Consider the following 15,613-nt stretch of genomic DNA (forward strand, 5'->3'; position numbering starts at 1 on the left):
TAATATTTATAATAGCACCAAATTGAGTGAAGTCCGAGCAAATAATTTTATCTAAGGGTAGCACAACGCCATTCGTGCATTTCGACACACCCTAATATATTTAGTTTCATAAGTAAAATAAAAAACGAACAGGCAATAACAGAAAAAAAACTGCAGCATTTTTCAGCTGAAGGCGAGTCATATCGAAAACGCAAGAAAATATATTGTGACTAATATTAGTGACACTAAGTGATACTCACATCACTAGTCTGATGCTAAGTAAATGAAGCCACAACAACAATAAAGCATTCACTCACTTGTATCGACATAAACTAATCAATCATTATGTCTACCCATATGTACATACACGCAGCGCAGAGTAACGCACAAACACATGCATATCTCTGAGATACTCCCAAAAGTATGCAATCATTTGGGCAAGTATCACTCACATATACACGCGCATGGGCTATAAAATCGTGCATCTGTTGTCATAGCTGAAAAATGTATAGCTTGTAAACGAGAAATAAGAAGAAATAGAAACGCCTAGAACTATGGGAACGAGAAATCACAGAGTGTAAAAGGAGGTAAAGCTGAGAATCAGTAATGAGTTTTATTTAAGCACGCTATCTGTCGAGAAGTAGTAGTATTGTGAAGTACTTTAATAAAAGCCATTTTGCATTATTGAATAGTGGAGTTATTCGAACGTTAGTGGAAGGTTGCAAATAAGAGGAATTTCAGTAAATTCGTTACAATATACCGACTTCGGCCAGCGTTTGTTTTATATTGTAAATTGATTTGTTGATATATTAACGATAAAGACACTTCCCGAAGGCTATGGGGAGTGTTATCGATGTTGATGGTCCTTTGCGGATATAGATCCGGTACTTTCCGGTAAGAAATCACCATTAAATTACTAGTCCGACCATCTCGGGAACGATAAATATGACCGCTTTAAACCTTCTAGGCCATCGTGCCCTCCCCACCCCTTAGTTCCATGAGCCTCGCTTGCTAAATATGTGTATGATAAATTCATATTTGTAACATAAATGTTCGCTATTACTTTTAATTTAATTTAAATTTATAAACGATAGCATATAGTTTATGACTTTTTTCAAAAATTAATAATCCAAAAAAAGCTTATTTTTTTGCTAATCTTTTTCTATACTGAGTAAACATCATATATTTCAACTTGGCTAAATGCCCATTAGCCAAAATTCGTTGTTTCCGAAATATGATTTTTTGAATGTTAAACTTTTTTTCGCCATATATTGATGCAATACCTATCAGCATACAACGAGATTAATACCAAATGCTTAAAATTAATGAAAATGTATGAAATATCACATTTATTATTGAAAACATTAATTTGTTGTTATTTTTCAGAATTACAGTGATTTTGTACTAAAACGGCGGAAAATGATGTGCAAATATGCCGCCGATTTACTACAAAATCATTGTAATTCTGAAAAATAACAACAAATTAATGTTTTTAATAATAAATGTGATATTTTTTTTAATTTTAAGCATTTGGCATTGATCTCGTTGTATGCTCATATGTATTGCATCAATATATGGCGAAAAAAAGTTTAACATTCAAAAAATCATATTTCGGAAACAACGAACTTTGGCTAATGGGAATTTAGCCAAGTAGAAATATATGCTGTTTACTCAGTATAGAAAAAGATTAGGACAAAAATAATAAGCTTTTTTTTGGATTATTAATTTTTGAAAAAAGTCATAAATTTTTACTAAATACTAAAACAAATTTTTTTTTAACTATATGCTATTGTTTATAAATTTAAGTAAAATTAAAATTAATAGCGAACATTTCAAAGAAAAGATCATGAGAATCGGGTAATTTTTGACAAAGCAATTGTATGCTGATATGCATTGGATAAATAATATATAGGGGAAAAAATGTTTAATATTCAAAAATTCATATCTCGAAAACAACGAATTTTGGCTAATAGGCATTTAGCCAAGTTGAAACATAAACTGTTCACTCAATATAGAAAAAGTTAAAAAAAAAAACTTTTAAACTATATGCTATTGTTTATAAATTTATATAAATATAAATATAATAACGAACATTTCAAAGAAAAAATCATGAGAATCGGTAAATTTTTGACAAAGTTATTGACAGTTGAAAAATAGGTGAATAAAATATCGATTGCATTTTGTGGAATTCAATTGCCGATAAATCCGAAAAAAATTATTATGAGGCAAAAAAAAAAAACAAAACACGTGTTTCATTATTTTGACCAAAGAACAACATATTAAAATTTCATCAAAATCAAAAATCATGTCCTGCGCGGACCGGGTGTCTTGAAATGGAACGAGGAAGCTTCTCCCTAACAGGAACGTGGTGACGGCTTTTAATTAATCTATCCTCTTCGATTTTCGATTATACTCGTCTCGAATTTAGTAATATGTTATACGTGAACAGATACGAGTATCTAACTGATATTGTTATTTAGATATCGCGACTTCAGTGAGCTTTCTCGAAAAATCGTGCCCGTCAAAATCGGTGCCAAAAACGATTTAGAATTCTTTTCTAAGTTCATTTAATTGAATTTAATAAATAAATAAATGTAAGGCGCGATAACATCCTAAGAGATCTAAGGCCGAGCTTCTCTTCCAATTTGCGTCGTGCTCCTCTTGATTTTTCCCTACAAATTGGCCGGACGGGACCTACATGTTTTATGCCGACTCCGAACGGCATCTGCAAGGCAGATGAGTTTTCACTGAGAGCTTTTCATGGTAGAAATAAAATCGGAGCGCTTACCAGACACTGCCGAGGGGCGACACCGCTTAGAAAAATTGTCTTCTAATTGAAAAATCGTAATTCTAAAATTTTGATGTTGCTTTGCCCGGGAGTTGAACCCAGGGCATACGGTGTGATAGGCGGAGCACGCTACCATCACACCACGGTGGCCGGTGAATATAGTTGGCATTCAAATTCACAATAAATCACGGTCAAAGGTCGCAAAATTTTGTTTTTTGCAAATATTTCGCTAGTTTACTCCCTTTTGTTTTGCAGAGGGCGATGTTGAATTTCACTGAATTTTCCACAAGTCTAGCCTGAAGTATTTGTTCGTGGCTCAAACTTATATTCGGACAAATTTTGGAGTCGCAAACAAGAGGGACTGAATTTAAAAAAATGGATAGACATTTTACTAGCAATGTTAAGCTGTAACTCCAGCTATAATTAACGCATCAAAAAAACAGTTGGTCACGCTTGCCAAAAAGAGAAAAAATCGGCCACTAACACATTAAATTTTTATAAAACTAACAGTGAACTAAACTTTAGAATCCATGTTGTATGACGACTTCGCACGGCCGCTGCAAGGAAGATGCATTTTCCTTGAAAAGCTTTTCATGGCAGAAAAACTCCCGAAGTGTGCCAAACCGTTGCTGAGGGGCGAGCCCGCATAGAAAATGTTTATTTAGATTGAAAAACTTTTTTTTAATTTTATAATTTATTTAATAATTTGGGAAAAATTTAAACAACTTGACACCAGGACGGACAAGGCGACAGCTGTTTCGATTATACTTTGTAAATCTCTTCAAAGCCTTTTCTCCCGGGAGTGGGAGTCGAACCCGCACTCCTACGATAGTTGAAATTGTTACAAACGCATTCAGCTACGTCATGCCTTAGTTGTTGTAAAGTTTTTCCCAATTGCCTTCTTTTGCATATATTGTAGTTCTATAAATAGAACAAAAATAGCAGCAATACATACCCGACTCATACGAACAGACAACTTTTGGTTAATTCGCTGTAGTTCTATAAATAGAACAAAAATAGCAACAATACCAAGTTTCTCTGAAACCGCCTTACAAACATGCACAACTTCAACACATAATTTACATACGAAGTATGTGATGTGTAGAAGAATATATGCAAAAGACGGCAATTGGGAAAAACTTTACAACAACTAAGGCATGACTTAGCTGAATGCGTTTGTAACCATTTCAACTATCGTAGGAGTGAGGGTTCGATTCCCACTCCCGGGATAAAAGGCTTTGAAGAGATTTAGAAGGTGAAATCGAAACAGCTGTCGCCTTGTCCGTCCTGATGTCACGTTGTTTAAATTTTTCCCAAATTATTAAATAAATTATAAAATTAAAAATTGCTTGAAGTGAATGTTTCCATACATTTAAAGCAATACGGGCAATCCCTGATTAACTTTTTTCTAACCCAAGACCTTCGGTGTGCTACATGGATTAGAAAACGTACATGAAGTAAATATATTTTTACGTTAATATTCATGAAAATTATATTTGATTCTGTGCCAAATATCATGTTCCTTAATATTCAATAAACAGAATTCATAGGTCCGAATTTTTGTAGGATTAATGAATATTTTCATAGACCTCAATGAAAGGTTAGGTTGATCTCATATGTTCTGAGACCTCAATAAAAATATTCATTATTTTTACGTACCTTCATAAACTTGCAAAAAGAAATCAGCACAAAATTACTTGCACATTTGTACATTTTATTAAAATCAGGTCATTTAAAAAATCAGTATTCATTAAAATACAATAAGATTTTTGTTCAATTCAAATTTAGTTTTTATTTTATGCTTATTTAGACATCATACCTTTTTCCAAATCCTCCTCCGAAATTGTATTACCCTGTAGTCAAATGCCAAAGTAGTCAGAGAACATTCTAGTTGTGGAGTTATTCATACTAGTTGGTGTTTGAATAGTTAGTTGACCAGAATTATGTGGGGTCATTCATATCAGTTATTGTTTGAATAGTTGTTGTTGTTGTTGTAGCAATGATTCGCCCCACCTAATAGCTGCGACCGATCACATATTGTCATCAATATCCTCTAACGGGAGTCCAAGGAAACTTACTGTTTCAATAGGGGTGGACCATAATGGTAGGGGTGTCAGAGGCGTTGGTTCCACATTACAATTAAAGAGATAGTTGGTGTCATGTGGGGACACATTGCAAGCGGGGCATACATTTTGTATGTCGGGGTTGATTCTGGATATGTAAGAGTTTAACCTGTTACAGTACCCAGAACGAAGTTGAGTCAGAGTGACTCGCGTTTCCCTGGGGAGTATTCGTTCCTCTTCCTCAAGTTTTGGGTACTGTTTTTTGAGTACTGGATTAACCGGGCTGTTTGAATAGTTCATTGACATCGGTTCAATTTAAGAACGAAGCGTCAAAACCTAGGGCGCATTCTATTCCCGATTCTGTTCAAGTTATATTACATATATATATTAGAATGGTCTTAAAAATTAGTTTTCCCCAAAAAAGACTGAACTGCCCCTGCAATTTATTCCTTTGTATGTAAGTAATAAATATCACAACTCCTGGGCATATTACACCAGCTTAAGGCGTGGCACATTCCCATTGAAAATGCCCAAACCCATTTTTTTTTTAATTTCCGAGAATAATGCGCGACAGATCTTATAAAAAGTTGTAAATATGTATGCTGTTTTACTTATAATTTTTGGAAATAGGCGTGGGGCTTCCCATTTTTCAATCAAACATTTTCCAACGTTTTGTTTCTTTGAGACCAAACTTGGACAATACTATTAATTACACATTACATTACATTACATTATTAAGGATCCATCAGTTGATGGTAAATTCCAGGCTTTGAAAGCACAACTGCTTGACATATTCGAACAAAGCAGCGAAAGCAAATTACGACGTCTGCTTCATAACACTGAGGTCACTGATGCGACGCCATCACACTATTTACTACGTTTAAAAAATTTAGCAGCTGGTATGGTGACCGAGAACATTCTACGTACAATTTCTCTGGAACAAATACCACACAAATTCCGTCGGATTTTGGCCGTCAGAGCCACTAACGATCTTGACAGCCTCGCCTTACAAGCAGACAAAATTTATGAGGTGGAAAATAGCATTATGTCTGTGACAACCAAAGTGGGGCCACAACAGCTGACGGGGCAGCAGCATACAACGAAACACAAAAATTGTTTGCACATAACATCGAAGAATATACCGCCCAGTTACAGGCGCTCACGACGGCGGTAAAAACAAAAGATGATAAAGCGAGAGAGATGGGAAAGAACATGTGCTAATATCACACACGATTCGGTGCTCAAGCAAAGAAGTGCCGACAACCCTGTAATTTCCACAAAAGCAATTTAAACTAACAAGGCCGTCGGTCATTCTCGTAGGCAAAGCTGACGGCCACTTCAATTCACGTCTACAAATAACCGATTTAAAAAATCGTCTCAAATTCTTGATCGACACCGGCGACGACATTTCGGTGCTACCGTAGTTCTCAATAATATTCCAACGAATTTAAAGGAACCTGATTTCACTCTCTTTGCAACAAGAGAACTTACAGAACTTACGGCTTACACCAACTAACGCTCTACATTGGTCTGGGCCAAACTTTGAAGTGGCAATTCACAGTCGCAGACGTTGCGCATCCCATATTAGGTGCCGACTTTATCAAAGTCTCCACAGTCTCCACGACCTCAAGCATCAATGCAAGAAATGACAGTCCCACACATTACATCCGCCATTTATATCAATTATGTGGAACGCCTCCTCCAGGAATTCGAGGGAATCACCAAACCGACTAATCCCCTCAAGCCTAAGCATAGCGTAAAGCACCACATAACTACTCAGGGTACACCCGTCGCAGAGAGGGCACATCGGATCGCAGGAGAAAAACTACCAGCAGCCAAAAAAGAATTCGACAGTATGTTAAAACAAGGTACTTGCGTTCCGTCAAAGAGCGAATGGGCCAGCCCACTACATCTCGTGCGAAAAAAATATAGAAATTGGCCCATTCCGCATCTCCGAGACTTCACATACTTTATGCATGGCTGCAGTGTGTTCACAACACTGGATCTCACGCGAGCATACTACCAGATTCCAGTGGCACCTGAAGACCGACCAAAAACAGCGGTAATAACACCCTTCGGCCTCTTCGAATTCAACGTAATGACATTCGGTTTATGTAACGCTGCACAGTCATTTCAAAGATTAATGGATTCCATATTTCGAGACTTGCAGTTTTGTCATATTTACATCGACGATATCTTGATAGCATCTAAGTCCTTGGAGGAACACAAAAAACATCTAAGAATGGTGTTCGACCGCCTGAGACAGCACGGGCTTTAAATTAATGTCAACAAATTTTCGTTCGCACAACAAGAGGTAGTCTACCTCGGACATACAATCGACAGAGCAGGATTTAAGCCAACCACTCAGCGCATAGAAGCAATGCGAAACTACACGAAACCACAAAGAATTGCTGAGCTGCGACGTTTTTTATGCTCTGGAACTTTTATAGGCTAAACATTCCTCGAGCTTCGGAAATTCAGGCTCCACTAATGGTCCTCTCCGCGGGAGCGAAAAAGAGCGACAAACGTCCGGTGGGATGGGATGAAACAACATCAAAAGCCTTTGATGACTGTAAAATGACATTGATAGATGCCGTCCAGCTGGCATACCCAGAAATTGAGGCTGCTTCAACTCTCCGCTGCGATGCATATGATCAGGCAATAGGGGCGGCACTGGACCAATCTATCAAAAACTAAGTTACGACCTTTAGGGTTCTATACGGCTAGAGACGTCGAAGACGAACAACATAACGATCAGGAACTACACCATCTGCTACGTTTAAGTTCAACATCTCTGAAACTACACAAACTCAAAATTGATGATTCAGATGCCGAGTTGTACAGCAATGTATCGACAGGCAAGGTAAGACCATACATACCCCCTCACTACGACGAAAAGTGTTCGACCTAATTCGCAACATCTCGCACCCCAATTGACGAGCCACACAAAAGCTCGTAAGTCAACAATGCGCGTGGCCGCATATGAATCGTGACAGTATCAAGAGGGTACGTACATGTTTGTCATGCCAACGTAGCAAACACGTTCACGTCGTGTAATGGTCGCTTGGGCTGCAATATGTCTTTTTGCGTGTACCTATCCCCCTCTGAAATAAAATTTCTCGCATGTGAGAAATTAATTTAAGATTTTTATTGCCGCTCTAGGGCATTTAATTGATTACCTCTAGTAAAAGCGATAAATTGTCACCTATTGGCTGAAACGTGAACAATAATCGCTTGGATTTTCCCAAGGAAAATCTGTCCGAAACTTTCAAATGCTGAAATGCGCCAGAGTTAGTTAAATATGTCTCGTAGGCTAGAAAAATTGCAAACAGTAGCAAAATCAAATCATTCACGTCATTCTGTCTTAGTTTTATTACAATGATTGAAAAGACGCATTTAAGTGACATTAAACATTTTCTCAAACGAAGTTAGGAAAGTGTCAAAAACAGAAGCCAAAAGATAGGAAGTCCGAGGGTATAAAAGAGCCTGAACAGCTACAGTTAGCTCTCCTTCCTGTTTTTCATCGTACCAGACGGACATCTCCAGTAAAGATATTCAGGCAGTTCCCGTAAACCACATGGGTTTTGTTTTCGCGTAATAAGGTAAGACATTTCCCTTTAAATCTCCTTAGATAGGAAATAATTATAGGGCATTTTTCTTCAATAGGCGTGACTACCATATAGGCAGAAATTCCTACCCACACTCATCGCCTCCTGACAAGTTGGAAGTCACTTTCCCAGTGCACATAGGTGAGGGTGTGGAAGTTTTTTGGTTACGAACCATTTGTACACATTGGAGCTGAGGGGCATCCAGAGTGAGCCTCCACTAATTCCAACGCGACCAACGAAGATTAGGAATCTAGAAGGATCCTGGGGCTTGGTTTTACCACCCCACCTCATTCAAACACCATCAGGCGCACATGAAAGAGGCAGCATTTTCGTCGCTGTTTGCCATCCATCACCCAAATTTGTGCACAGTTTGACAAATATTAAAAGTGTCATATTGGAAAAAAAAGTCCCAAAAAGAAAAAAAAAAAAACGAGGGATAAGCCAAAAAATAATAAGTTTAGCGCAGTGAATTAAATGAAAAAACCTGGAAAAAGTAGTAACAATTAGTGTTAAACAGAAAATGTTGTAGAAAAAAGTAGGTGAAGTTAGTTACAAAAAGCCTAATATAAGGTTAAACGAAATTTCAAGTAGTTAAAAGTAACTAAACGAAACGATATGTGAAAATATTTGGGTGCATATGTGTTGTAGGCATACCTAACCCCGTCTTTCCCTACAAAACAAAAAAAAAAAAACATAAACTTAGCTAAAAATCAAAAAAAAAAAATAATAATAAATTTTGGTTAACAAAAATATTCAAATTAAAATTTGCGGCTACCGAAGGGCTTTATGTGTCACTGTAAGCGATCTCACTCCCTTACAGTGTAATTCACATCATAGCCCAAAAACAAAACCAAAGCAAGAAATTTGTCAAACAGATATTCCAACTGCATCAACACCGCTGAAAGGATTTCATCGCTGGATTGGATCACCCACATACATACCTACCACAATAAAATATGTAAGTAATATTGTACCAATATCTTTGTTGCCTTTGTTATTGTTTAAATTTTTTTGCTTTGATTTGCAACCAAGACAAATCGGCATATTAGTGGGCATAATTACCTACATACTTTACAAACGTATGTACATACATCGGTACACCTGTTGTGCGTACTTATGTATGTAAATTCGTAAAAATCGCTATGTAGCTAAAAAGGGTCTACATAACTATGTAGGTAAAGCACATTAAGTTAAAAAAATGTACGTTCAATCACTTACATTTTTTCCTTTCAAATTTAATTATTTACCATAATTATTTGGTTGGGTTGCGTTGATACAAACCAAACAAACTACTTTATTATGTAAAATGTATAAAAATTCTTAAAAAAAGAAAAAAAAGAAAGACAATCATAATTATCATGTGCAAAAGTACAGTCTATCGTTCTTTCGAACCAATTAAGTTTTGATTGTAGTATTTGTAGTTACAGTTCGTAAATTTTGCTACCAAACCTAAACAAACAAAATAAAAAAAATTTTTTTTTTAATAATGTAAAATCAACCAAATAATTGTGGCATCCCCTCTGATGCAAAAATACATACATTTCTCCATTGTTATGAACCGGCATATAATTTTTTTTGTACAAGTTTAGCAAAATAGGAAAACAAAAAATTCATATAAATACCTAAAGCAAAGAGGGCAACAAAAATTCTTTGCAGAGTGTAGCTTGTTGTGGGCTTATGATGCCTTGGTATGTCCAGTAATTTCAATCTAGTAAATATATATAATTTTGCCATATGATGATTGATTACATTTTGCTCATATGATCTTCCGTCCGTAAGTTTTTTTTATATTCTTTGTCTTTGCTCAAACCGGGTAAATTTCAATATACCTCGTACCAATATATAATATTGATAAATTGGTAAAGAGTACGTTTTTGTTCAACTATTTTCAATACGCGTTGAAATTATAAAAGTCTAAAACATTTTTAAAACCCATTTTTAATGGAACTACCCCCTTCCTATTAGTCTACCTACCTACATTCACACTTATGCACATAAATATGAATTTTTTTTCAAATGTAACTTAAAGAAAAGCAACAAAACTTTTACCCAAAAATATAAGAAAATAAAGTCAGCTAGTAATTTTTATGACGCCCGGGTATTTTCAATAAACTACCTATCGTCAATAATGCTTTTGTCAATTGATCTGCTGTACTTTAATGATATGAATTTATTTGGATATTGCATGTTCTAACTTACATGGTACGTCGTTAATTTTAGTAATAGTTTTTGAAAAACATGTTAATCTATTTAAATTAATTTATTACTCTAGAGAATGGAAAGGTTTTTCTATTCAATTATGGTTGCGGTCCAAAATTTTTAACCGGCATTGAAGTTATCAACCTTAAGAAAAAAAAAATTTAATTTATTTTAATAGTTAAAAATACCATTTGTTATGGAATGCCCCCAGCTGATCTTAGTCCATGCACATACACATTTATGTATTACCTATAAACATTTCCTAGTTGTAGTTGAAAGAAAAAAAAAAAGAAGAAGGGAAAAATAGAAACAAACAAGCAATGTTACCTAAATATGAACCCTAAATATAAGTAAAAATCGGAAGCTAGTGTTTTCTATGATAGCCTGGTACGAATAGTCACATGAAAGAGAGTTAAATTATAACCAGATTTCTATCTGCCCTTTAGTATACATAATATACATAAGTATACATAGTATACATAAGCCGCTAATAAGCGTGTAATATTAGGGTTGTCCTAATAATTTTGTTTATTTTAGTAACTAATATTAAGGATTAAGGTTAATCCTAAACATCTTTCCAAATAAGATTGAGGATTGAATTTTGGATTGTAGTTTGGCAATTAATTATTATGGTTAATAAACGCTGAATTGTTATCGACTTGAAAATATGAATATGTAAGTTTTTGCATGTTCCTGGAGGCAAATGTGTAGATGACATAAAAGGTAGTATACGTTTTTTTTCGGGATCTTCGAATTCTATTCGCATCAAAGATCATGTTAGGGTAGGGTAAAGACAGCGAGTGTCGACTATCAGCTTAGACCTCGCCCCAATATTCACTTAAACAGATGTCCGCTGTCACCTCTTTAGCATTTAAAGTTAGTTGTTTGGTTCTTTTGAGTTGGTTAGTTACCGATCTCGTTTTTTTTTTTTGTTACACGTCGTACCTATGTATCTAGTTTTTGAGTTACGGGAGTGTAGCTCCTGTATTTAGATTCTGGTTTGGAGTCCTAAAATTAAACTTTATGTAATGTCGGTTGAGACATGGAAAAAACCCACCCCATCCCGAAAGAGCTACGGTCAAGAGGACTCCCCCGCCGTGACTTCTCAACTGCCTGTGTGGTTACCCGAATGCCACCAAATGATAACGTGCCTCTTCATATGTGTATGCGTACATGTATGGGGAATCACACACACATACAAACATTATATACCCCTTCTCTTCGGTGTAGGTTACAACTTTTCGCTTATTTTCAGCTTTTTTCTTTTAAAAAATTTTCCTTATAGGAAACTATAGCCTGTTTTAATGCTTCTTTTTTCTTTTTTAAATTTATATTTCCACTTTGGCTGGCGAAAGGACCATGTTTAAGGTTTCAATATGTGCATACCTTAATTACCACGGCTGGCCTGGTTATTGTTTCACCGATTGTTCACCAGACCCTTTCTATAAACACCTTTTAACTCCAAGTAATAAAAACATCAAACACTTTACCGATTTAATTTTATATTCTTTAGTTGCTCAATATTTATTTACTCAACTTTCTGGGGTTTCAAAAGTACAATTCAATGAAGATCGAATGTGAATACAATAATGTGCGCGCGCTAGTTATGAGTCCGTGTTGGAAGTCGAAATAAAAATATAAGCAGAAGCTTCTTTCAATCTTCGTTTATTTTCAGAACTGACTACATTTTTGTGTTTACTTCTTTTTATACTAATTCTAAATATTGTTTGTTCATTGACAAGGTTGTTATTCGAAAGATGTTTACATGTTAAGTATAATGTTATCAAAATGCTTTGTTACTTATGAGACAAACAAGATTATGTTTCTTTGTTTGTTCTTCATTATCTCTTGAAGGGAAAAAGGTTATTGTTATTGCTTACAGATATTTTAATTCGTAAACAATAATTATGTGTGTGTTTGGTATGTATATATGTATATATCTATCTACTTAGGGTCTTTTTTTTTTTTTTTGCGGGGAGGCTGAAAAATTCCTAATGCACCATAATTGCTGCCGTCGCAGCAACCGTGTGTCTGTATACTAAAAAACAGCCCCGTTCTGGAACCAACGCCCACCCCGGCACCACTTTCGCATTACTTCAGGGTGGCGTTCCATATTTCTTATTTTTTAAGAGCCTACTGTTGTCCCTGCGTCCAGGTTCCCGCTATTTGCTCTGAGTGTCCATTTAATCGCCACTGCTGCGCATGCGCATTTCTCTGCGCTTCCTCTCAGCATCATTCAGGCTTGTCATTACTATAAATGCCATTTTGCTCACTGCAGTCCAGCACTCTTTCCTGTTGCACATATGTGAAACTAAATTTCTCGTGGTAGGCAGTAGAACATGACGTGTTCTGCGTTTTCTAACTCTGTGGTACACATTATGAGGATCTTCCTCTATCCTACGCTTCCATAAATACTCTTTGAAACCGCCATGTCCACTCATTATCTGCGTGAGATGGTAGTTCAGTTCGCCGTGCTTCCGCTCATTCCATTGAGCTACGTTCCAAACTAGTGTGAAAGTCCAACGCCCTTTACTCGAGGCCTCCCACCGTTCTTGCCACTTAGCTATTGTTTGTGTCCTTGCTCTTTTCTTGTCTTCTTCAGATGGTCGCTCGATATTAGTGTTATACAGATCGGCCATTTCGCTTGCCAGTAAGTCCACTGGGATTTTCCGGGTTAGAACCAGGATCGTGTCGTCGGACACCGTCCGTCCGTCCGTCCGTACGCTGCTAATATATATTTTTGATGGGTCTGTTTAGATCCATACCACACTGGTGCTGCGTATAGTATTATTGAGCTGGTTACTGTGGACAATAGCTGACGTATAGCTTCGCTCGGACCACCAATGTTAGGCATTATTCGCATAAGCGATCCATTAACTTTGGTAATTTTCTCCCCCACCGCTCTGAAGTGCTCTTTGAAAGTTAACTTAGAGTCAATGTGCACTCCTAAGTATTTTAAGGAATCCTTTGAGGTGATTTGATGATGCCCGACAGTTAAGACTAACTCGTTCGCCGACCGTTTGGAGCTTACTAATACCACTTCCGTCTTTTGGCTAGCCAACTCCAGTCCTGTATTGGTAAGCCATTCCTTTATTCTTGCTACGGCGTCATTACATAATGCTTGAAGCAGGTCCAGTTTCTTGGCCACTACTACCACTGCAATATCATCAGCATATCCCACAATTTGCGTGTTTTCTGGTAGATCAATCTTTAGCAACCCGTCATACATTACATTCCAAAGCGTTGGACCGAGAACAGATCCCTGTGGGACGCCTCCTGTGATTTTGTACTCTGTTGCTCCTTGATCCGTGTCAAAAAGAAGTAATCTGTCTTTAAGATAGCTACCTATAATTCTGCGTAAGTAAGCTGGAGTGCCGAAGCTTTGCAGCGCTGCCATCATCTGCATCCATTTCGCAGTATTAAAAGCATTCTTGATGTCCAACATAATCAGTGCACAGAACTTCCTTTTATTTTGGCCTCCAGAGATAGCTTCTCTAGCTATATTGACGACTGTTTGTATTGCATCTACGGTGGATCTTGATTTGCGAAATCCTTTCTAGAGTCAGCTGTAGGCGCTTCCCTAGGGAATCCAGCATACAAAGTGGCCTATATGAGGATGGTTGGTCCGGCTGTTTATCACGTTTCAGCAATAGGACAAGTCTTTGTCGTTTCCACGGGCGAGGGAACACGCCTTCTTGCATACAGGCATTAAAAAGATCAGTAAATAATGTAGCCCTAGTTGTAATCGCGGCTTTAAGGGCTATGTTTGGTACTTCGTCGGGTCCTGGGGATTTGTTATCAGCAACTCTTTTTGCAGCGTCCAGCACCTCTTGCTCTGTAATTTGCGGAATTTCCGTACTTCTAGATCCTCGCTTGGATAAGTCCAGCGACCTTGCGCCGGGAAAAGTGTTTCAACAATAATATTCATCAGTATCGGGCACGTAGGTTGCTGTGATATCGGTCCTTTAACTTTGGCCATCACAGTTCTGTAGGCTGATCCCCAAGGATTTAGGTCGACATTATCGAGCAGTTCCCTAAAGCATAACTTCTTGCTCTTTTTTATGGCATTTTTAAGTGCCTTTTTTTGTGCGACATAGGTGCTGTGTAGCTCTGCATATCGTGGTGATGAGCGTGCCCTCTGGGCTATTCTTCGTGCTTTGTGGCATTTTCTACGCTCTTCCGCAATTTCGTCATTCCACCAATATACCGGAGTGCGCTGTGGTTTTCCGCGACTTCTGGGCATGGCAGCATCACATGCCATACATAGCAACTTAGTGATTTGAACCGACTGGTCTTCCGCATGCGATTCTCGTACTATGGCGTCCTTCCAGATAATGTCAAATATTTGCGGGTCGAAAAGGTGCTGTTTCCATTTCCTACTTTGTCGATGTCTTGCTGCTACCGTTCGTGGAGTTTCGAGCAGCTCTACGCTAATAGCTTTATGGTCGCTGTGTGTGTAGACGTTGCTTATGGACCATTTTGCTCGTCTTGCTATTTCGCTGCTAGCGAAGGTGAGATCTATAATGGATCGTCTGGTACCTGTATCGAAGGTATATATCCCTGGTTCATTTAGGAGTTCTAGCCTCAAAGAAGTAAGGCTTTCGAGGAGAACTCTCCCTCTTTCGTTGGTTCGTCTACTTACCCACACAGATGACCATGCATTGAAGTCTCCACACACTAAAAGCGGGTGTTTACCTCGTGCTTCAATGGTGATTCCGTATATCATGTCTTCGAACTCGGAGGGGCATAGCAACTGAAGACGTATATACCGTTGATTTTTGCCCACGTGAATCCTGCTACCGTTGGCGTCATAATTTCCTGTGGGAGAAATTTCCCTGGTGCCCAAATTGAGGCTTTCCCTGCTGAATCTGAGAGCCAACCCTGCTCCTGGCGATTTTTGTATTGTTCAGAGAGTACCACTATGTCATATCCTCCTTCATAGACTGTTTGGGATAATAGCTCTTGGGCTGCCTCGC

The sequence above is a fragment of the Eurosta solidaginis genome, chromosome 2 (genome assembly GCF_040869045.1).
Source record: "Eurosta solidaginis isolate ZX-2024a chromosome 2, ASM4086904v1, whole genome shotgun sequence".
NCBI lineage: Eukaryota > Metazoa > Arthropoda > Insecta > Diptera > Tephritidae > Eurosta > Eurosta solidaginis.